The 22,012-nt window shown below is 44.4% G+C and overlaps 1 protein-coding gene across 6 annotated transcripts in view; it reads left to right on the top strand.

Annotated features, from left to right (window-relative positions):
• The window catches only part of slc8a2b (solute carrier family 8 member 2b), a 138,376-nt gene that overhangs the window by 59,438 nt on the left and 56,926 nt on the right, over window positions 1-22,012 (top strand). For all 6 annotated transcript variants that reach the window (XM_037082868.1, XM_037082880.1, XM_037082858.1 and 3 more), the window contains one exon: window positions 2,140-2,180. The gene's annotated coding sequence lies outside the window, so the exon portion shown is untranslated. The remainder of the gene's footprint in view (window positions 1-2,139; window positions 2,181-22,012) is intronic.

The raw sequence follows: 22,012 nt of genomic DNA, 5'->3' as shown, positions 1-22,012 counted from the left end.
CTTAAGGTGCCGACATATTTATACTTAACCAGTGCAAGGAAATTTAAACGTTAAACCAACATTTATTCTGGTGATCTGGTTCAAGATGTTCAATATAGAGGAAAGTTACAGACTGGATGTAATTGTGTTGAATATTCTGGGATGTTGATCTTCTGCCAGCGTGTTCGTCAGTCACCATCCAGCCGCTGACAACAGGCTCATGGCTGCAGCTATAAACTGTGTGTGAACTCACTCTTCTCTCTCTCTTTCTGTCCTCTGAGAGCTTTCTGCTTCAGCTCTGGGTGTTTTCAGCACCTTATGACCTCTTACTCCTTCTCTGCCATTATTCTTCTCTTTTCTTTGAAATACACTTTCTTCTTTCTTTCACGCACATCGATCAATAATCCAATCTATACGGCTGTGAAGAACGAGAGCTCATCACTATCTCAGGCACGTCTGTGTAGGAGAGCAGCCAGACAGGCAGGCGGACAAACAGACAGGTAGTTAGTCAGACAGAAAGGAGGCTGTCAGACAGACAGACAGGCGGGTGAATTAGCTCCTGAAGCGTTGGCAGGCCGTCACCCCATCAGCCCCCACAACCCGCCGAGACATTCAAATTCCCACGCCTTCTAAGTCTGGATGCTCTCTGGCAGGTTTCTCTTTAAACTATATTTAATTTACCGCGACGTCCTGGCAGACGTACAGAATCCACAAGAATGGCTGTGAGAATAGATGAAGAAGTGAAGTTATAAAGGATTAGAGCAGCCACTGATAAAAGCTCTCAGACGCTGCTGAATATTCACCGTCTAACTGGAGTAATTGGCACTAAAACAGACACGAACAACACTCGAGTCAAATAAGGAAAAACCTCCTGAGTCTCGTATGTTTCTCATGGAAATATTGACTACCGATTCTCTTAGTGATTTCCTGTAGCTGTAGTAGAAATAAATCCTTTAAGCCGACCAGTAAAACCATACAGATTTCCACTGATCTGAGACGTGTTTCTGCGTGGCGTCTCAGGCTGAAGGCTGAGGAGGAATTGGTTTGTTGTCGGAGGGCGGCTGCACCGAGGCGCAGCGATCTCTGAGGACATGCATGTGGATCTACAGCCACCGTGCTGGAAATGTGAATTTGATTTGCTCCACCAGCAAGGTAAAGAAAAATACGTGTTGTGGTATTTCTCAGAGGAGATTGAAATCACAAGTCTGCTTGTTTCACTTTAACCAAGAGAGACAGAAAAACAATGAGGTGTGAGATCTCAGGGGTCTGCAGAGAAAACCTCAACAGACGAGTCACAAGACAAAGAGGTGAAGGTCATGAAATGCTGTTGTTTTAATGAGAGGAGATAAAAAGACAAAACAGAGTCCTGGGATTTGTTAGTTTACGAGGAGACGATGTTCTGCTAAGTATGTCGTCAACAGAGAATAAAAGAGTTTAATTATTGGGACAAAAACGCTCAAATTGGAAGCTGCAAAATGGCCACGAATCAATAAATTCCACACGTATGTAGGAACAATAGGACATGATGACGCCGCCGCGACGGCGCTAACCTGAAGACGATGAGCGTCCTGTCGAGGAATCCTCAACACGATCGCTTCATCACAGCGTGTGTTTGAGAGGATGAACTCGCAGTTTGTGCTTTAATGTATCATAACCAAGTAAATGTTGAAATTAATGGCTGTAGATTAATGACTCCTCCTGCGTTTAGACTCTCAACTCTCATTTCAAGCTTTCATAACGCTCTCCTGTCTGCTGCTGCTGCAAAACCTCCCAGGAAGACGATGGCTGGCGACCTTTCCATCTGGTTTCACGTCTCCATAATGGACTCAATGAATGATTACACTTGTGTGTTGTTGGACGCTGTGTGAGTTGTATGAATGTAGAAAGGAAATGATCCAGTTGTCTTTGCAACAGCAGCCGAACAATAAAACAACTCGGAAACGCAAGTGGAGGAAAAGTTTCTCCTCTTAAATTATTTTACTTAATTATTTTTGGCTGTGTTATTATTTTTCACATGCAGCTGGAGGACAGTAAAGTTCATTTTCTAACTCTGAAGCAGTGTTACATTGTGTAAATGTGTGTTTGTTGTGCTGCGCTGTAATATACTGCAGTTCACTGTGGTCAAGTTATACGCTGACGATGTTCCCTTCTCTGTTTCAGGGCAGCTGAACCTCCATCATCACCCCATGAGTTTGGCTTGGGTAAGTCAGCCTTTTTTTAAATTTGTGTTGAAATAATTGATGCTGACAAACACACACACACACACACACACACACACACACACACACACACACACACACACTTTAACTCTATACTTGTGAGGACACACATGAGCCAGTGGATGATTGTTGATGATGTTTCGTGCTGCTTGACTATTTTTCTGTGACAGTCCAAAGGTTGTGACTTTACGCACAATCAAATGGCGACAGTGGCTGAGGTTAGTTTGGAAAATGACGTCCGCTAACAGGAACTAAAGACCGGCGTCCAGCACAACACAGAAGTTCAACAGAGCTTCAGTCTGAACACTAAAACAAAGTCTCTCCATCAAACTCGCTCCCCAAGTCTGAATCCAAGATAGCTTTCACACGAGGAAGCACAAGTTACTGTACGAGAAGTTGTAATGAGCAGTTGGTTTATGCATGAACAAATGTTTCATGGGGAGAGATCCAGACACACACACATACGCACATACGCACACACACACACACACACACACACACACACACACACACCCAGCAAGAGTCACGAAGAGGCTGCTTTGTTGCTGAAGCCAGCTCTCTCACTCGCTTTGCTTCGCTCTGAATACTAAACATCTCACTGCTGTCATCCACTGCCAGGAAACCAACCAATGCTCTGTGTGTGTGTGTGTGTGTGTGTGTGTGTGTGTGTGCGTGTGTGTGTGTGTGTTGGGAGGTTATATTGTCTGTATTATGGTCTGCATTTCCTTGCAGGCAGTGTTTGTGTTTGTGCTTTGAATACATAGAAGTGTGTCTCAGATGGTCACTCCATCACAGAACTCCAATATGCCAATGTGTGTGTGTGTGTGTGTGTGTGTGTGTGTGTGTGTGTGTGTGTGTGTGTGTGTGTGTGTCAGCAGAGCGCAGGGACTTGTTGCCGGTAACAAACAGGCGATAATGTTGGTAACATTTGTCTCAAACCGTTTTTTTCTTTATAGTTTTTTCTTCGTTTATGTTGCTTTCTTCCTCTTTCTGCTCTTTATTGTCTCGTTTCTTTCATTTCAAATGACTCACTCAGTGTTTTTGTATTCAGCCTTCGACGTTTGATTCCCAGAAACTCTGCAAAGTGACTTCACACACCTCGCTCGTGTTTGCAGCACCAGCCGGTCTCTCTGCCCTCTCAGTGATATTAAGGAGGCTTTGTAGATGTTTTCATTTTGTCCTGTAGTTTTTTGTCCTGTAAGGCATCATCATTTCACATGCCTGTTGTTCTTTTTTTCCTCCAACTCTGTATCGTCGACGGTGATCAGGCCGTCGGCACCGTTCACACAATAATCTGTCGTGTTCCTGATCGAGGAGCTGACGTCTGATGGGACGAGTTGTGTTTAGAATAATTACCCCTCCATCACTGTGATACGTGGTCCAGACATTTCATCTCCTCTCTCTTCGTATTTGCGAGCCGGATCATTTTTATTTCCGGCTGAATAACCTTCTCCTCTTCACAGACACTTTATTACCCTCATCATATCTTTTTGAATTACACCTTATTACCTGTGAGCAGCGTTTCTGATGGTGTGTCTCGTTCAGTGCTGGTGTGTGTTTGTGTGTGTGTGTGTGTGTGTTGGTTGGTTCTGGTAAATTAATCTCCTCTCGTTGTCATTATATCAATCACACGGTGATTAACAAGTCCAATTTATCCCATTTTCTCCCAGTCTCTTTGTCCCCGGTCGGTTGTTTTTTCAGGCGTTTTGTCGCGTAGCTCAAAAACACGTTTTTATATCAAATGTGAAAACCGAAGATTTGAAGAAGAGCAGACGAGCGACACAAAGAAGAAAACAGATGTGCATCCAGAGTTTTGTGGCCACAGTGTCACCTTTACGTACAATTACCTCATTGATTTATATTTCGGCATTGTGACACGATGATGCTGGAAAACTGATGAGTGTGTGTCTACAACTGCAGCTCTGCAGAGGTCACGTTCCTAATCGTTCAGACACTCTGATAGATCTCACAGCGCTGCTCTCCAGCTCGGATGTCGGCCGTGTTATTTTCACAACATGAACCTGTCATCTTGGATTTAGGCACGCTCTGTAGGTCTGTAAGTTCCTGTGACACCGCCGCTGTTATTGATTGGAGGGTTTTCTGGAGCGGTGAGGCGTTGTGACGGGGAGGAAACAGCAGAAAAGTGACTTCATCAGCTTTTATTGCTTCTTATCTTTATTCACACAGCGACATTTCCTCCTCAGGCTTGAATCACAGCGTGTGAAAACATCTGGATGGAAATGTCTCTCTGCATATTAACAACATGCTCTGTGGCTCCACCTGCACATCCTCCCCTTCACACACCTTCTGCACCATCCAGCCGTGGTTCGCTTCAGCTGTCCCTGTGTTTGCAGGTCAGCCCGGTGGGATCTGAACCTTGTTTCCTCCAGGGAGAAGAAAAATACATCAGTCTTTCACTGCCGCTTCTCAACTAACAATCCAGTAAATGACTTTGACTGAACAGCACAGCTGGATGCACAACACAGGCTTTGAGTTACTGGATAAAAATGACAGAAGAATAATCAATATTCCTTCATTAGAAAGATCTGAAATTCCCCCCTGCGAGCGAAAGAGACATAAAATCAATAGGTCGGCTTTGGATTTCTGACATCCGGCTCTGGTTTCTGATTTCTGTCTTGGCAGAATTCTTCATTATGTCCAGTTTCACAACACGCTTTATCCTTTTAAAGACAATTAATGTCCCCAACTTCAACACATCGCACCAGAAAAGGAGTGAAATCTGTTATTTTAAGCCACAAAGTGACTGCAAGTCGACCAGAAACGGACTGATTCAGATACTATTCAACACAACACTGACTAATGTGAACTATTATCACCACATTAGTGTAAATGTATATTCGAATGTTCACACCTGGCAGCACGTTCGTGATCATTCAGGATATTTGAGCCCGTGTGAACCTGAATGTTCAGCTCACCTCCATCCAGCGACTCACTCGACTGGATAATCATTCCTGAACGCTTCGTTGTCTCAGTGGAGAATATTTGAACAGGCTGATAAACCCTCGACGCTTCACCAACTTCCTGCCTCATTTCAAGCTGAAGTGTCAGCCGACATCAGCGTGTGTGTGTGTGTGTGTGTGTGTGTGTGTGTGTGTGTGTGTGTGTGTGTGTGGTTAGCTCTGCTCTGTGTGACGTAAATCTTCTCGTGTCCACAGAAATTGTCTTTTCTGTGTGTGTCGTCTCTAATGGCTTTAGCCTGCAGCGGTGGGTGGATGGCTGGCTGGGTGGAGGGAGGAGAGTGTGTGTGTGTGTGTGTGTGTGTGTGTGTGTGTGTGTGTGTGTGTGTGTGTGTGGGCACTTATTGGTTACAGTGATCCGTGACGAGGATATGACCGATGACGGCTTGAAGAGGAATCGTCTCGAAGTGTGTTTGTTTAAGACGACACGTTCTCCTTCAGCCTGTCGTGTTCCTGTCGTCCTCCATCCTCTGCTCTTCACCTGGCATTTGTCTCGACCACACACACCTACCCACACACGCACACACTCACACACACACCAGTCTCTCTTGTTGAAATATGTGTGTGTTTGTGACCTTCCCCCTCAGTTAACACATCCTAATAAGGTCAGGAGAGAGCAGAGATGGACCGACATGTTTGTCTTTAGCACCACTTAGCCTGGTAACCTCTCTGCACACACACACACACACACACACACACACACACACACACACACACACACACGTAAAGATCTATTAGTCGTCTTCTGCTTCTCACATCTCCTGAGATCGAGGCCATATCATTCGATAAGCTGCGGTTGCGTTTGAAACCAACACAGTCAACTAAACCTGAACCTCGTACATTAATCATCCATCATCCAGCCTTCAGACGTCGAAGGTGAAGCAGAGTTAGTTTATGTTTTTATCATGTCTGATAGTTCACTGGGTCAGACGGGCCTCGACCCAAAGCCTCAATATTCAGTTGAGCTGGGAGTGAGACTCAGCACTGACAGTCTGTGAAAGCTGTTTCCTCAGCACAGATCTGCAGGTTTTCTTCATGTTCACGTCTGCAGAGGTTGCTGGTTGAAGCCCAGTTCAGACAGAGTTGCCGGGGATGTTGCAGCTGGTCTCAGGTCAGCTGATGGAGCTCTCCTCCTCTCACTGTTTCCTTCTGTTGTTCTTCATCCTGACACTCACCTGTTGTTTCTCCTCTCACTCCTCGTGCAGTTTGTTTTTCTCTCACCTGTCTCGATCTTTAACTCCCCCACAGTTTCACATCGCTGCTCCTCCTCCTCCTCCTCCTCCTCCTCCTCCTCCTCCTCCTCCTCCTCCTCCTCCTCTTCCTCCCTCCATCTCTCTCCTGCAGCTGTTTTCTCTCTGAACTCCAGGTTTCTCTCTGCAGTGCAGATTTATCAGCCCACACCCAAAATCTCTCCTCTTCATCCTCCGTCCATCCCTCCATCGCTCCAGCTTCTCCTCTTACAACCTGAGATTGACGCTGGATTTCTGTTGCCTTTTGTTGCCGTCACAGACGAGAAGGAAAAGCAGCAGATCGTCACGTTAAAGAAGCCGGAGACGACGAATGTTTGGTGGAAAAATAATTCAAAGTTTTAATCGATTATCAAAATATACAGAGACCACATTTCTTCTGAGCGACTCATCGACTGATTAGCTAATCGCTGCAGCTGCCACGGTTTATTTGTAGCACCACAGCCGTGTGTGTGTCTGTGTGTGTCTGTGTGTGTGTGTGTGTGTGTGTGTTGTGTAACTTGTTATCTCTTGTATCAGGTTATCTTGTTAATCACTAAATGAGGACAGGCTCCAGTGATCACAGCACACACACACACACACACACACACACAGGCCTGATACATTAAACATATAAAGCAAACACCACGTTTGCTTCTATGTGTGTGTGTGTGTGTGTGTGTGTGTGTGTGTGTGTGTGTGTGTGGGAGCCCCTCGCCTCTTGTTTCAGAAAAGGTGACATCTGATGTAGAGCGTGATTACCTAGGAGCGGAGGTGATGGTGTTTGGGTATTTGATAAGCATGCACACACACACACACACACACACACACACACACACACACACACACACACACACACACACACACACACACACGCACACACACACACACACACGCATGTGCACACACACTTACAAAGACTGCTGCTGCACACAGTAACGAGGGGAGCATTAGCTGGCATGGAGGGGAGGGCAGGCCCATTGTAATTATAGAAGGCGCCTTAGGGTGGGAGATGGATGACTCTCAGTCACACACACACACACACACACACACACACACACACACACACACACACACACACACACGGGATAGAGAGAGACAGGAAGGTCTCTCACTCTGCTTCTCTTGAGTCCAGGTGGAGTTTCCTTCTTTCTTTCTCTCAGTATCGTCTTCCTCCATCCTCTCTTCTGTGTGTGTGTGTGTGTGTGTGTGTGTGTGTGTGTGTGTGTGTGTGTTTGAGACGATCACCTTTAACTCTTACAGATGTTCAGTTCAGCCTCGTCAGGTGACACCATCTCCTCTCATATTTATCGTCTCTAATCTCCGACGTCCCAGCTGCCGTTTTTTAACAGCGCGGCGAATAAAACGATGGAAAACAAAATGAATCCGTCTCAGTGCTTCTGAGGGATCTGAGCTGCTCTCGTGTGCGTTAAGTGAAACGATTAATTTGCACGCAAACACGCTCCGCATGATGTCTGAAGGAGCGTCAGAGAGTTTGTATCTGAGAAGCTCAACTCACAGTTTGACTGCAGATGTTTTAGATTCCTGCGATGATGATCGAAGGTGTTTGTGATCATTTGTAACTCTGTAATATCTCAATTTATTTATTCAACCCATAAACCACGAGGTGTCGCAGTGCTGGTGTCACACCTGCAGACACACACAGAAATCACACACACACAACTCATTATTGCAGAGTTGGATCATGGGATGTGGTTTTGAAGCGTCGTGCTTTAAAAGCCGACATATTACAGCCGTCTTTAATCCGCAGGATGAAAGGTGCGCTGATGAGAGCAGAGCAGCTGATTCCAGCCTGCAGCCTGCAGCAGACGATTACGAGGCTGCTTTTGTCTCTGCTGTACTGTTTTTTTAATCAGCATTCATGTAGTTTTATATGATTTTCATATTTATTGTCTGAGAAATGCGACAGAGAGAAACTGCAGGCAGCACCGAACTTCCTCGTTTGTGATGTTTCATATGTACAAAAGTACAAAACTCTGTTGTTGACTTGTTAAGTTCTCACACAGTTTTGGTTTCGCCTCCATGTTGGGAGTTGAGATGATTGTTTCAGAGGTTTCAGTCCACTGCAGGTCATTCTGCCTCATTTCATTAAGCTTCACAAAAACAGACAACAAAAACAACAAGTTAAACAAAAAAAAGCCAGTAAATATTCACTCGACACCTAATTGATTTCTTAAATGTTTTAAAGAATTCACTGGTGTTGAAATCCTGGATTAAATACTCACATTTGATCATCTGGTAACTCCAGAGATCATCTATAATGTATGAATGTGTGCAGAGAGCTGTTTACATCGACTCCACCTGAAGCTTCACCATCCGGAAATTAGATCTCTGGAGGAATCCGGGCAGCATCGGGGAAGATCGTTTAAGGATTTATCAGCAAACCAGATGCTTCACACTGCGGATTTGACTAAATCTTCACCGTTTTCTGCTCCATGAAGGATTCGTGTGTGTTTAGGTGAGACGTGATCGCAGCTGCTGGAACATAAATCTGCTTCAACATTTCATCTTTTTACGATCAGACTCAGAGACGACGGGAGAGTGAAGGTCGATCAAAACGTTTGGTTAAACACTTCAGCAGACTGTGATGTTAGAAATGATTAAACTCCAAACAATTAAAGGGAATAAATGTGGTGAGGACACAGAAAGCTCCTCTGAACCGCTGGAGGAGGAAACATAACGTGGCAGCAGAGAGACGACCTGCAGAGAGGAAGCAGGAGAGCAGAAATAGCAGGAACGTCCCGAAGCGACGGAGCAGAAAATGTTCTTTAAGTTACGCTCAGTTTCTCTCAAACGGGATCGAACACGACGTCCCGAGGATATAAATTAAACTCTGTCGTGTTTATGTGGTTTTCAAATTACTCTGGAAGTAAAAATAGACATAATAACTTTTACAAAGTTCCATCTGAAGTCTGTGGAGGACGCAGACGTTTAAGGAAACTCAAGGTTGAATGAATCTCTAAGTATTTTTTTTTTTTTTTAAAAAAGCCCAATCAAGTCTGATTGTGGTTGCTGTGGCGCTCAGAGACAAACATGGATGACAGATTCTGGTTCTGCTTAATCAACAGAGGGGAAATTAGTGCGAATTAAGTACGAAAGCAAAACATCTGTCTAAGCGGTGCAGACGGAGCGTGACGGTGACTGAGCCGGTTCCAAAGTGTCCAAACACTCGGGGGGGGGGGGGGGAAACAGCCTCCACCTGTTTTCACGGCGAGAACGCTGAATTTAAAGTCCAGTGTTTGCAGTCGTCTGGCAGCTCGTCTGTGTGTGTGTGTGTGTGTGTGTGTGTGTGTGTGTGTGTGTGTGTGTGTGTGTGTGTTCTAGTGAGACATCAAACTAATTGTGTTTCAGCCTCGGTATTAATCGCGTCGCAGTGAGGCGGCGCTCATTTAATGATGGAACAGAACATGTTCAGTCCTGACACGTCGTTAAAAATCAGACTGTGAAACATTATTTTTTGGCTGTTGTGTTGATAAAAACACACTCGAGGGCACAATGTTTCTCCTTTTCTAATTAATTGTAAATAAAAGACGAAGGAGGTGAAATTAATTTGGATTTATGGAGATTTTTAAAGGTGTGGATGTTGACAGAAAGAGAAGAAAGAAAGTTTAACGGCGTCGATGTGACGATGCTGCTTCTGTCAATAAAGACGTTTATGGTGCTTCTACAGTCTGCAGGAGGAGGCAGAGAGGCGAGACCGATTCAAATCATATTAAAATGTAGAATAGACCACAGAGGAATATATAGAGATAACAAAAACAACAAAGCTGCAAATTAGAAGATGCACATAAAGTGGATTTAACTGCTGCTCTGTGCTCAGAGCGCCACATCGTCCCGTCGCTGCATCGTAACTCAAACAGAAATACAACGGAAGGTTTTAAAAAGAAATGACATGTTTAAGAAGCAGCAGGGTTGACATTCCTACCAAACGTGTCACATCAGACTCACATTATCTGCTTATAAGCTGAAGCTGAGGGGCAGCTTGACTTTACAGTGAGATTTCCAGCTGTTTCTGTGGCACCACATCTGGAAGGCGGACCGTCTCCAGCCGTTTGTGAGTCAACAGAACAGGCGTTTCAAGCCAAACCACGATGCTTTTATGACGAAACCTGACCAGAGCATCAGCACAGCGCTGCGACCAGACACACAAACATGTTTTAACTCCTCTGAGAGCAGAAACTAATAGGTTGTTGTGGTCGTGTGGAGAAATACACTGACTGGCTTTTGCAGAAAAATGAGAATTCAAACTTTAAACTCTCACTTCTCTCTCCGTCTGTTCTCTTCCGCTCCTTCCTGATCTACATTTCCCAGCATGCCCTCTGACAACCTGCGAGAATCTCTCGGGGTGTTGGGTTGTTAACAATCATCGGTGCTCATCCAGAGAGATCCAGCTCGTACTTCAAAGCGCAAAAAAGACATGTTTCATTTTCTCCCCCGTAAAGATAAGAGACGGATCTGAGATGAGATCGTCTCCGGGCGGCGGGAAGCAGCGCGGCAGTCGAGGGATTTGGCATCAGCGCCGTGTTATTATACCTCCCGTCCTCTCCGCCGCGGCGCTGTGTGGCTTTCTAATCTCATCTAATACAGTGTGTTCATTTGAAGTGGGTGATCCATAGATGGACCTGCTGCTTTTATAGACCAATATGTTGCAGAGAACAAATTGTTTTCAGCCCTCCATCGCTCTGTTTCCAGGGCCTCCAACACGGCGTCCATTATTAAAGTACGCTCGGCTGAGCTGGTGTCACGTTCCCAACGTCTTCTGCAGATTACAGCTGAATGTCGAGTAAATGGTTTCCACTGAGCCGCGTCCTCATAATCCATGTTTGTCACGGCACGCAGAGTAATTTATGGATGAGTGTGTGAGGATAAGAGAAGATGGCTCAGTGGAATATGTTGTATGATGCATCATGTTTCCTGAATCATGTCAGAGCGTTAAACCCTGCAGCGTCTTCATAACGCAGCCGAGGGTTCGCTCACTGATTGGAGCTGCTTTTATAACATGACATCTGTCTTCGCCTGGTTTTAAAGGAAATTTGTAAGATTTGGTCGTAATTTTAGTCTCGTTATACAGCTGGAATAAATGTTAGCTGAGTACGTTTCTGTAAAAACAACGGTAAAGTTCAGCCTGGATGTTTCTTCTGATGTAAATTTATGTTTCTTTAGGTTGAATTTTCTTTTTCTCGCTTGTCAAAACGCTGTGCTTATGTCCTGGTGAGGTTGTGGCACAGAAACCACTTGGAAGAAGTCGTAGTTTGGGCTAAAAAATACCTGTTTTGGTCGCCACAAACACAGTTCTGCTTCTGCTATAAGAAATATCCAGTTTTGGTAGCAACAAATACAGATGGAAATGTCCCGCGGTCTCCTTAAAAAAACACTTTCATATTTACTGCCCGAGAAATGCGACAGAGAGAAACTACAGGCGGCACCAAACATTTATCAATCATCAGTAATTCCTGAAATGCAACGAGTGCTAATCGTTTGTGATGTTTTATACGTACAAAACTCTGTTGTTTACTTGTTTTTCACGATGTTTTGATCCTCAGAGGCAAAGTTCTCATTCCGCTGTACATTTTCAGCCACTGCAAACACGGATGAAACTCAGCGGTGTCACAAATGCCTCCACCGTCCCTGTGGCAGCATCGTCGCAGCGTTGTGTGTCTCAGGTTGTGTAGCAGTTTTATATCAACATCTGTTTACTGTTTAATAAGCTACAAAGCCCAAACACACAACCTACTTCTCAAACACCACGTCCCGCCTGCAGCCGCCTGTCTTATAGAATAAATCGAATGTGTTAGATGCGCTGCGCGTCCCGTCAGTCAGACCACGAGTCTGATGTCGGTTCGTCATGATCTCTGAGGGCACTGAGAGCTGCCACGGCTCCATAGATCATGTGTTTGGTAAATGTCAATTATCGCTCTTATCTCCGGGCAGCGAGAAGATGAGTGATGCTGCTGACCTCATGGCCATCGTGTGTGTGTGTGTGTGTGTGCGTGTGTGTGTGTGTAGGTGTTAACGCTGCTTTAATTAGGCCAGCAGGAGTTGATAACGCAGGCGGACACACACAGAGGAGGTGTGGTGAGGGTGGACGGTGAGTGTCAGATGATTTGCAGGCTTCCACTCGCAGTGATGTGCTGACTGAAGCACCGTCGTGGCCAATAATGAGAATTACTTTCCCTCTGACTCGGCCGCTTTGTGCTCTCGGCTGGAAGACAAAGAAAAGAAGTTGTGAGATTAGAGGGATGACGAAGAGGAGGATGAGATATTACTGTTGTCTGAATAACAAACTGAGGCTGAGCTGTGGGACTGAGATGTGATTAAATCTATCGTCTGAGTGGTTTTAGTGTCTGTTGTAATGAGCGACTGCAGCAGCTTCTGTACTTAAACAACAGTTGGTAATGTGAATATTATTGGAAGCCGAACTGAAGTAAGGAATAATTAGATTTCTGTGTATTTTCTTTATTAGAAAACAGTCAGAGTTCAGTCTGTCGGAGGACCTCTGAGTTTCATATTGATTCATCTGCTCTTCTGAACTCAAACCTTCATGACACACAACACGATGTTTGTAGTTTCTGCTGCGAAGAGTCTCTCAATCAGAACAAAACGTAAGATGCAAGAAGCGCGGGATCATGGGAGATGTTGTCTCCGGTTGGCTGGAATGTTCCCAGTAGAGATAAAGTTTTATTAACAGCGTGTTTAGTTTATTTCATCCAACTCTCTCCTACAGGTGACAGGATGAAAACACCAGGTTACCTTGAATAAAAGACACAACTCAACAAAGTATATAACACAGATCTAGTAGCTTCGTAGACGTTAAGATAGAGTTCAGATTGAATAGATGATTAATGTTGTCGTGTAAGTTATTGGGATAAAAAATAAACTGTTTGTTCTCCACTGCTGAGAATCTACAATCCTGATTCCAAAAAAAAAAAAAACACAAACATAATGTGATAATTAGCTGGTTCTTTTTGACAAACATCCATCAATTTAATGTTTGACCTCAACAAAGTCGATGTAGATATAAGTTTGGACGAGAGCAGCAGAAGGACTGTGTCAGCTGTGGAGTGATCCGAAACGTTTAGATTCAACACTTCATCAAACTCTTGATCGTATAAACCAACTTCAGGAATTCAGGACAGCTCGTCGTCAGTGAACGCAGATCGTTTGTCGATATCGATGTCTGCGGCGGTGACGCAGCTCTGTGGGAGGTGTGTTTTATAATTTCCCTGTAATGTGACTTCACGGTCACCTGTTAGATCTCAGCAGGAGCGTTCTGCCTCCATTATCCTCCAGACTCATTATATTCACAACTGTGTACACACACTAGAAAACCACATTTTATTAACCGTCCCTGCTCACATTGGTTTTTACAGATAAGCCATCTGTGAGGACGCCCCCCTCCTCCGTTACAATCAGTCTCACAGCTTCCTAAATACCACCCAAAGACACTGCGCCTACATTAGCATAAATCATGGGAGCGAGCATGTTTGTGTAGAGCAGAAGGGGAGATAGAAGAGACGGATTAAAGGATCAGATTTCAGGGAGCTTTTTGTTGTTCTGTAATCCAAACAGCTTGTAGAACTAAACTGATCCTGGCGTCTGACGGTCGCACTCATCCGACTGTTTCAACGTCTTTTACTCGCAACCTTTCATTTTCACTGTTTACATAATCGTCCTCTGTTATGTCATCGCTTCAGTATCACTGCTTTGTGTTTCCTCTGTTGAGAACATTGTTTAACACTGAAGTTCATGTACACAAAGAAAAAAGGGACACGTCACCTCGTCGGCACAGACGTTTATGTTTATTTCAACGAAACACTTTCATTCTACTTTTATTATACCAGAAAATGTGTTAATTCCTTTGTTTAGTGAACAGACAGTCTGCTTTCTTTTTATAGCTCTACATGTAAATTTCATAGATTATAAATACATGAATAAGAGCCAAAGACCTTGATGCTGATGTAAGGACCCAGATCCAAACACAACAAGGCCGGTAAGAAAACAAAAAGTGAGCGTCCAAAATATAAAATACAAATAAGGCTGCACAAAGTATAAATCAGTAGAAGACAAAAGAAAACACAGCTGCACACAGGAAAAAGACAAAGACAGGAAGTTAAATGTAACACAAAAAATAAAACAGAAAACAGCAAACCAGCCGTTCATCCTATTTTAGAAATGGCATCAAACTAATATCCAAACAGGTGACAGATTAACTAAGTTAATGTGACCAAAATCCTTCAAAAGTAATTTCTTTAACACAATAATTAACGTCCTCTTAAGCTGACAGAACATTTAAATGTCAGCACACAAAATGTTCGAACTCTGAAATCATCCGCACAACATTCACCGCCATCAAACATCATTTGTTTTTTTCCTGAGCAGCTTCTGGTAAATAGAGCATGATTTCCATTTTTTTCTGCCTCGGGGTTTGAACGTCTTCCAGGAGACGTTTTTGTTGCTGCTCTATTTCACCCTCTCGTTTCCCGTCATCCTGCTGGTGATCTGAGGGGGAAAAAAAAACCTCAAAACAATCACATCAACACACAAACTCTCTCTGGTTTGCTCTTTGTTAGATTTTGTAAAAGCTCTGGACTGACTGGAAGCACGAGATGAGATCTATTAACCCGTTCATTAATAATCCAAGCTGTAGATCTGAAGCTAAAAATAGGAGGTCGGCAGGATGCGAGCAGCGGTCTGTGGTGAGCAGACCTTCTTCTTCTCTCACAGTGTCGGGATGTTCCTCATTATCTGCCTCCATCTCCCCAACACTCCTGGTTTCTAATGCGCCTCCACCCTCTCATCTGTGCATGTGGTCTCAGCGTGGACGGGCTGATGTAACCAGTATGTCCGTCTCCTCTCTCCCATAACCGTCCTCATCTTCTTTCCTCCCCCTCAGCATCTTTTCCTCCGTGTTTCCTCAGCAGCAGCTTCCTTTTATCTCCTCCGTCTGAAAGAGAAATCCAGCGTTCCCCCCCTGAAATGATTTCCAACTCCGTCTTTTTATAAATAGGATAAGCCGTCGCATCTCTTTCATCTGGAAAAAGAGGTGAAGCAGGTTTTTTTTTCACATGGTTTTCATGGTTGTCAGATAACGTAACGCCTCCTGATTCCCTCTTTTCCTTCTTTCATCAGCTGCGCTGAGGTTTGTTTTTTTCCAGGATTGGCAATAAAACTTAAACTGCCAATAAATCCTGGACCGCCTCCTTATTTACCTTTCCTCCTTCACTCTCAGTCGACTTCCCTCCACCTGTCCATCATAAACGACGGGCTCTCTCCACACCGAACACATCCCAGCTCATGGCCTGAAACTTATATTTAATTCATGACACCTCGTGGGATTCGAGCTGAATCCTTGAGCTGCTCTGCAAAGACGTTTTCACTCATGAAGTTAAACCCTCGGAGCTAAATGTCGTGATTGTAGTGACTGTTTGTATTCTGAACCTCACCGGCTGATTATTTTTCATTTGGTTGGTTTGAAATTCAAAACATCCGAGAAACACAAAGGAGTTCATTGAATCAGCGGCAGGATGTTTGTCAGTGATCAGATGAAGAACTGTGAGTCATTTTCACCCAACGAAGAATCTTTCGTTTTCAAAAATATCAGCTGGTTTTTACTTTTTCTGCAACCGAATGTTGATTCTGTGTCGAATGAATGTAGTTTTATTACATCGATACAGAAACACAAGTTACTTGGTCCTGCAGGCGGAATAACAGTGTGGCTGTAAAATCACAATCAGTGGTTCGTTTACAGGAGATCAGGAGAGATTATCTTTGATACCTATTGAGCCTGTTTTTCATTAGCACCAGGAAATTACAGCTTCCATCTTCTTCCTCATCTTCCTCCTCCTCCTCTTCTTCTACCAACGTCCCCTCCATGTAAAACCCCAGATGTGGCCACTGTGGGTCAAACCACTGTTAGACTCAAACATCTTTCCTGGCAGAACAGAAACTGTCAGTCTTCAGACATCGTGGCCACTTTCCTGGTTTTGTTGCAGTGAAGGATTTAACCTGAAGTCATCACGTTCATCTTTTGACAGCGAGCAGCCGTCGTGGTGACGGGAAGGAGTTTCGCATTTCAAACAGCTTTCCAAGGTCACAATGCACAAACTGTACATGTGGAGCAATACTGACAGAAGAAGAAGAAGAAGAAGAAGAAGAAGAAGATTACTTTGGCTTTTTATATCTAGATGGAAAAAACACCCTCGTGTGATCAGTCAGCCCTTTGAAACCTGTAGCATTATGGTCATCGCCATCATTTTCAGGAAGTGACCATATTTGGACAAGAGGGTGGAGTCGCGAGTGTTCAATCACAGGGTAGCCACGCCCCAAAGCTTCATTTTCATTCAAGTCAATTTCTCATAAGCTTTCATACAATCAGACTCATTTTTGCAACCAGTGGAGTCGCCCCCTGCTGGCCGTCAGCGTTAAAGCTCTTCTGGCTTCCGTCCTGAACTTTGTGCAAACTAAACTAAACCTCTCATCTGATGATTCAGCACGAACAGAATCCAAACAGAATGTGTAACGAGTCCGTTCGTCTGCAGCCGTGAGCTCGTGTTTACAGCCGACCCGCGCAGATAAAAGATCGTAGGGATGAAGAAGTACAAGTGAGATACGAACAGCCGAGTGAACCGAACGTGGTCTCCACCTTCAGACTCTCCTCAGCTGTGAACTCTGAGCGCACTAAATAATTCAGCGTCGAGGTTTGGAGCTCACAGAAGAAGCTTCGGCTCAGAGGAGCTGCCGGGTGTTCCAGTGTTCGTCTCTGTGTTTGTATCGTGATCGAAGCTAACGACAACATGATCAGTTATATATCGATTCAGTGATATATTCGTCTGCACAGATTAGATTTAAGACTGAGCATGAAAACATCTGTAACATCTGCAACTGCAAATGTTACTTATTGCACGTTGAAGCGATGAAGTGAATCAGATCGGAGCCGTTTGTGACGCTGCTGCGGTTCGAGTCCCGAGGAACGAGCGGCCGGACCGACGGATCTCTGCAGGACTGAGCTGCTTGTGAGCTAAAACGCTGCCGACTGTGTGTGTTTGAGTCGCTGCAGCTGCTGAAAACCAGAAAAACAAACAGCAGCACACACAGAACACACCAACACACCCCACCCACACACACACACACACACACACACATGCAAATTAACTAACACACACAAACACACAGCATGTATACAGAAGCCACAGAGAAACAGAGGAGGTGACAGATTAGTGTGGGAGAGGAAGTAGTGGGTGTAAATTATTCAGGAGTGTGTGAGAGAGGAAGCGAAGGAGGGAGGGAGATAATTTTTCAGTCTTTCCCTCAGAAAGACGAGAAATTACAGTTTAGAGTGCAGGACACTTAAAGGGATAGTTCGTGTTTTTTCGTGCCTTTCTTTTGGGACTACATTTTCTCAACCGTAGAACCTGCGTGTCCCTACGCATAAGTGCAACTGGGCATCAGCTGATCTGCGAGCGGCGAAATACAGCGTGAGGCCCAGCTGCTGGACGAGAGGATTACTTTTGATAAAAACGAAACTTAACAGACCGTAGATCCTCCGTATTCATACGCATTAGCGTAACTGCGTAGGGATACGGAGGTTTTTACGCTGATCGGTGATTACGGTAGGGAACAGATCAACTATAGATATGTCTGTTTCTGTTCATACGTCAATCTATCGATCTATAATCAATCTGCTCATTCGTCTTCACACCCATCAGTCCGTCACTCAGCAGATCCACAAACAGTCCAACAAACTTTCATTAGATTAGAAAAGATTCGCGGCATCATCCCGTCTGTAGCGTCTCTGCCTTCACCAGCTTCTCCTGACGAGAGTTCACTTCAGATTCACTCGACGCTTCGATGGAAACACAACCAGAAGTGTTTGTTGTTCCTCCTGCATGTATCCACGCTCTTCATCTCATCGTTACGATTTTATACCTTCATCTGCATCATCGCTCGTGTGTGCAGATACGACGTGAGTCCCACCTGAACATCCTCTCTGACTGACTCTCTCTCTCTCTCTCTGTCTCGTCTTTACTCATCTTCCCTCCTCTCTTCACCTCCTGTTTCTCTCTTTCCTCTCTGGAATATCCTTCGCATGGTTAATTCTGTCTTTGACAGCGAGCAGCGATGTGAGCAGAGCAGAGTGGAGGCAGGAGGCATGTACCTGCCCTTTTAGCCCGGCTCCCTCTGTGATCCTCTTCCTCCTCCTCTTCCTCCTCCTCCTCCTCACCTCTTCAATTATTTGTCAATGCACAGAAAGAAGAGAGACGTGCAGAGAAAAGATGTGATGTTGGACGTCCGTCAGTCTCTTTAATCAAAACGTGACCAGACGACTTGAATGAAATGGACGGTCAGGAGGTCGATAAACTTCTCGTGGGCTCGACTGTCAGATAAAATTAATATCAGTGATGATGAAGTTGTTTATCTGAAACGCTGGACAGGAACTTTGATCGAAGCTCATCCAGAGAGATTCATCAACCATCAGAATCAGAACAAACATGTTCGTTCTGTCGACCAACGAAGGAAATAAAATCAAGGTTCGTCCACTTCAAGTGGCTGGTTTTGTTTTTCAGACTGATATTCTAAATGTCTGACAACAATTTGGATCCCAGCAGATATGAACATTTGTCTTTAACCAGAACTCTCCAAAGGCTCCAGGCTCCACCTGCAGAAACAGTCGTTTTATCCACATTTTATTCACACTGGACAGAAAAAACAAAATAAACCAAACAAAACCATCTTGTTTCGTCTTCCCACTGTTCCAACAGCCACCAGACTAAACCTTTAATTCATGGCGTCAGTGGAAAGATGAACTAAAACAGTTTTGGTGAGTTTTATTTTCTTTTGGAATGACATTAGTTTAACAATGATAAAATGACTGTTTCTGCAGATGGAGTCTGGTGGTTTCAGCGAGCAGTCTCTCTCCGGTTAAATAAAAAAGATCTTATCCTTCAGTAAAAAGGTTTTTATCTCAGTGGGGATGCTGTCGGTGATGCTGTCATGCCTGTCGACTGCAGCTCTCTGCCTCAACACTGCTTCCAATTTATCCGTTTACTCCAACACCTCCGATAGAAAGTCTTCAGTGGACTGTGAGGCGGCGAGTCGGGGGGGAAAATAACGGTGCAGCGCCGGTGACAACACACACATTCATGCGGACATGATGAAATTGGATCAGTGTCAAGAGCAGAGAGAGGTCCAATTGGCAGCGGTGAATTAATTGACGGGAAAATAGATGGAAGAGGACAAGAGGTCGAATAGCTGGAATGATAAAGAGCGAGAGAGAACGAGAGAACGAGAGAACGAGGGAGAAACCGGTCAGCACAACAACGGACTGATGGAGTGTGATTGGTAGAGAGAGAACGAGGGAGAAAGTACATAACGCTGTAATAACAGAGAAATGTCCCATGAATGCATAAACACCAGACAATTAGCAGGCGGAGACAATAATGAGGCTGATGGGAGTTGAACACAATTAGGAAAAAGAGAACAGAGAAGTTCCCTCACAGTCTTCCAGCGTAGCGTGGCGTCCTCAGTCACGACTAACAAGTGAGCTATTGAGTGCAGGATGATGTCACGAGCAGCTTTGATGTGATTCAGATTAGTGGAGTTCAGCTCTGAAGTCTGAAAGCCAAACATCCAGTTTCCACCACAGAAAACAGGTCGAACCCCTCGACCGGGAGGCGAGGTGAAGGTGACGCCTCGTCTCTACAGCAGAGACAGAGAGAATCTGATTGGTCAGTTGTGAAACTGACAGGTGACTAAAATTTGTTCAGGTGTACACACAATATACCACCACGCCACCCTGACGGCCCTGCTCACACCTGATGTAAAGCGGTCACCCGTTCCACCAGACTCCCTTCGCAAATCACACGATTTTGAGAGTCGTTGCCTAAAAAGAAACTTAACAAAACTTTATGAAACAACTGAACGTCAAATTCTAAATCATTCAGGCCTCATTGTACATCCGGCATTAGATTCAAAACATTAAGCTGTTTCTTTCCATGTGAAAAGTGTCGACAGTGCATGTTACCTGTCAGCTGTTCGTGGCTAATTCATGAAACAAGTAGAAACCAGTAAAGCTGCGTCTTCGTCACCCCTGGTTTTATTTCAGAGAAACGTTAAAAACTTTGTGAAATTATTTGGGCGTTCTGGTGAATCCGGTAAATGTTCTCCATGAGGTTCTTTTGTTCTTTGTATGAACAACATTGTGTCTGTGTGTCCTGGTGACGCACCGGGAGCTGCCGCTTGTGTTCACTCAGGATGGATGTTATCAGCAGAAAAGCAGTCCAACCTTCCATCTGTCCTGCTGCCAACTCTCAGTCCTCAACAGCAGCATCCTCAGATCATGAGTGCTGCTCTTTAGCTCCAAAACTCTTTAAAAATCGCTGCATTGCACTGATTGGATTGATATTTACGTAAGGTACGGTGAGACCGGGGGATTTTCTGGCACAGGTCTGTTTGGTTTCTGGAGAGTCGCAGATTTGGGAATGTGTCTTCGTCGTCGACGGGGGAAAACTTGTTCAGTTAATTAGAGCTGCAAGAGTTTATGTAGATGAAACCGCGGTTTGCATTGTAGTCTCAGGGAGGGAAGCCGCCGGGGAAATAACAAAACAGATTTCGAGTTATTTGGAGTCAAGTCATTTCTTAAATACACTGAAGACATCAAAGCTTTTCACATCGTAATGATTCTGGTTACAGGAAGTTATTTAACCGCGTTTGGATCGTTCAGTTTGAACAGATCGTGCAGGTCAACAGGAACAGAGAGAAACTTCTAACCTGCAGTGTTGTTTCACTGGAATTTTAATTACCTGTTGAAAGTCTCGCACCTTTTTATTTTGTCTGTAGTCATCTAGTTAATTAAACCCAAAATAAATCAGCAGGCCTCACATTTCCTCCGACTTCTCTGCAGAAACGACTAACAAAGGATCGCCTCGGAACATGTTCTGCTCCTGTGAGGAGAGAGAATTTGTAAATGCTCAGAAATAATCTTTTTAGGAGACCAGAGTGCTGCTCAGAATGCAAATAGATGGAGGAAGTCGGAAATCTGTAAGTCGGGCCTGAGGCTCCGACCGAGGGGCCACACTGCACTCTGCTGAAGAGAAGCTGACTGTTTTAAAAATGCCAAAATACGACCAAGGCTTTGTTTGTGAATGTACCCGAGTCAAACCTTTGTGTAAAAGCATAATTACGAAGAAAGACGCGCTTTTAAGATTTACCGTACTTTTCGGGGTACGGGCACTTTTACAATCGCATTAAAATCTGTATTTTTAAAACATTAAGAAGTCTCGACACAACATGAAACTCTGCTGGTAGCATCACCAGGGTCTCTACACATGAACACCAGCACTGAGAACATTGTTTGTGTGCACAGAGTTACTAAAAAGAAAGTTTTTGAACAACTCACGTTAGCAGTAGCTTGTTCCACTCGCCGCCGTCCTGCCAGCGGAGAAGAGTCGATCTCAGTTAAGGTGGAACGCTCCTGAAGCTTAGTTTCATATAAATACACAGATAATTTGTTGTTTTGTCGTTAGTGAAAAACAACATTGACCTTGAAGTTGAAAAAGGAGCCTCATAAAAGAAACAATACTAACATCAAAAG

This window comes from Acanthopagrus latus, chromosome 2 (assembly GCF_904848185.1).
Source record: "Acanthopagrus latus isolate v.2019 chromosome 2, fAcaLat1.1, whole genome shotgun sequence".
Classification (NCBI taxonomy): Eukaryota; Metazoa; Chordata; class Actinopteri; order Spariformes; family Sparidae; genus Acanthopagrus; species Acanthopagrus latus.
Note: the sequence above shows the minus strand (reverse complement) of the source record. Positions and strands in the feature narration are given on the sequence as shown.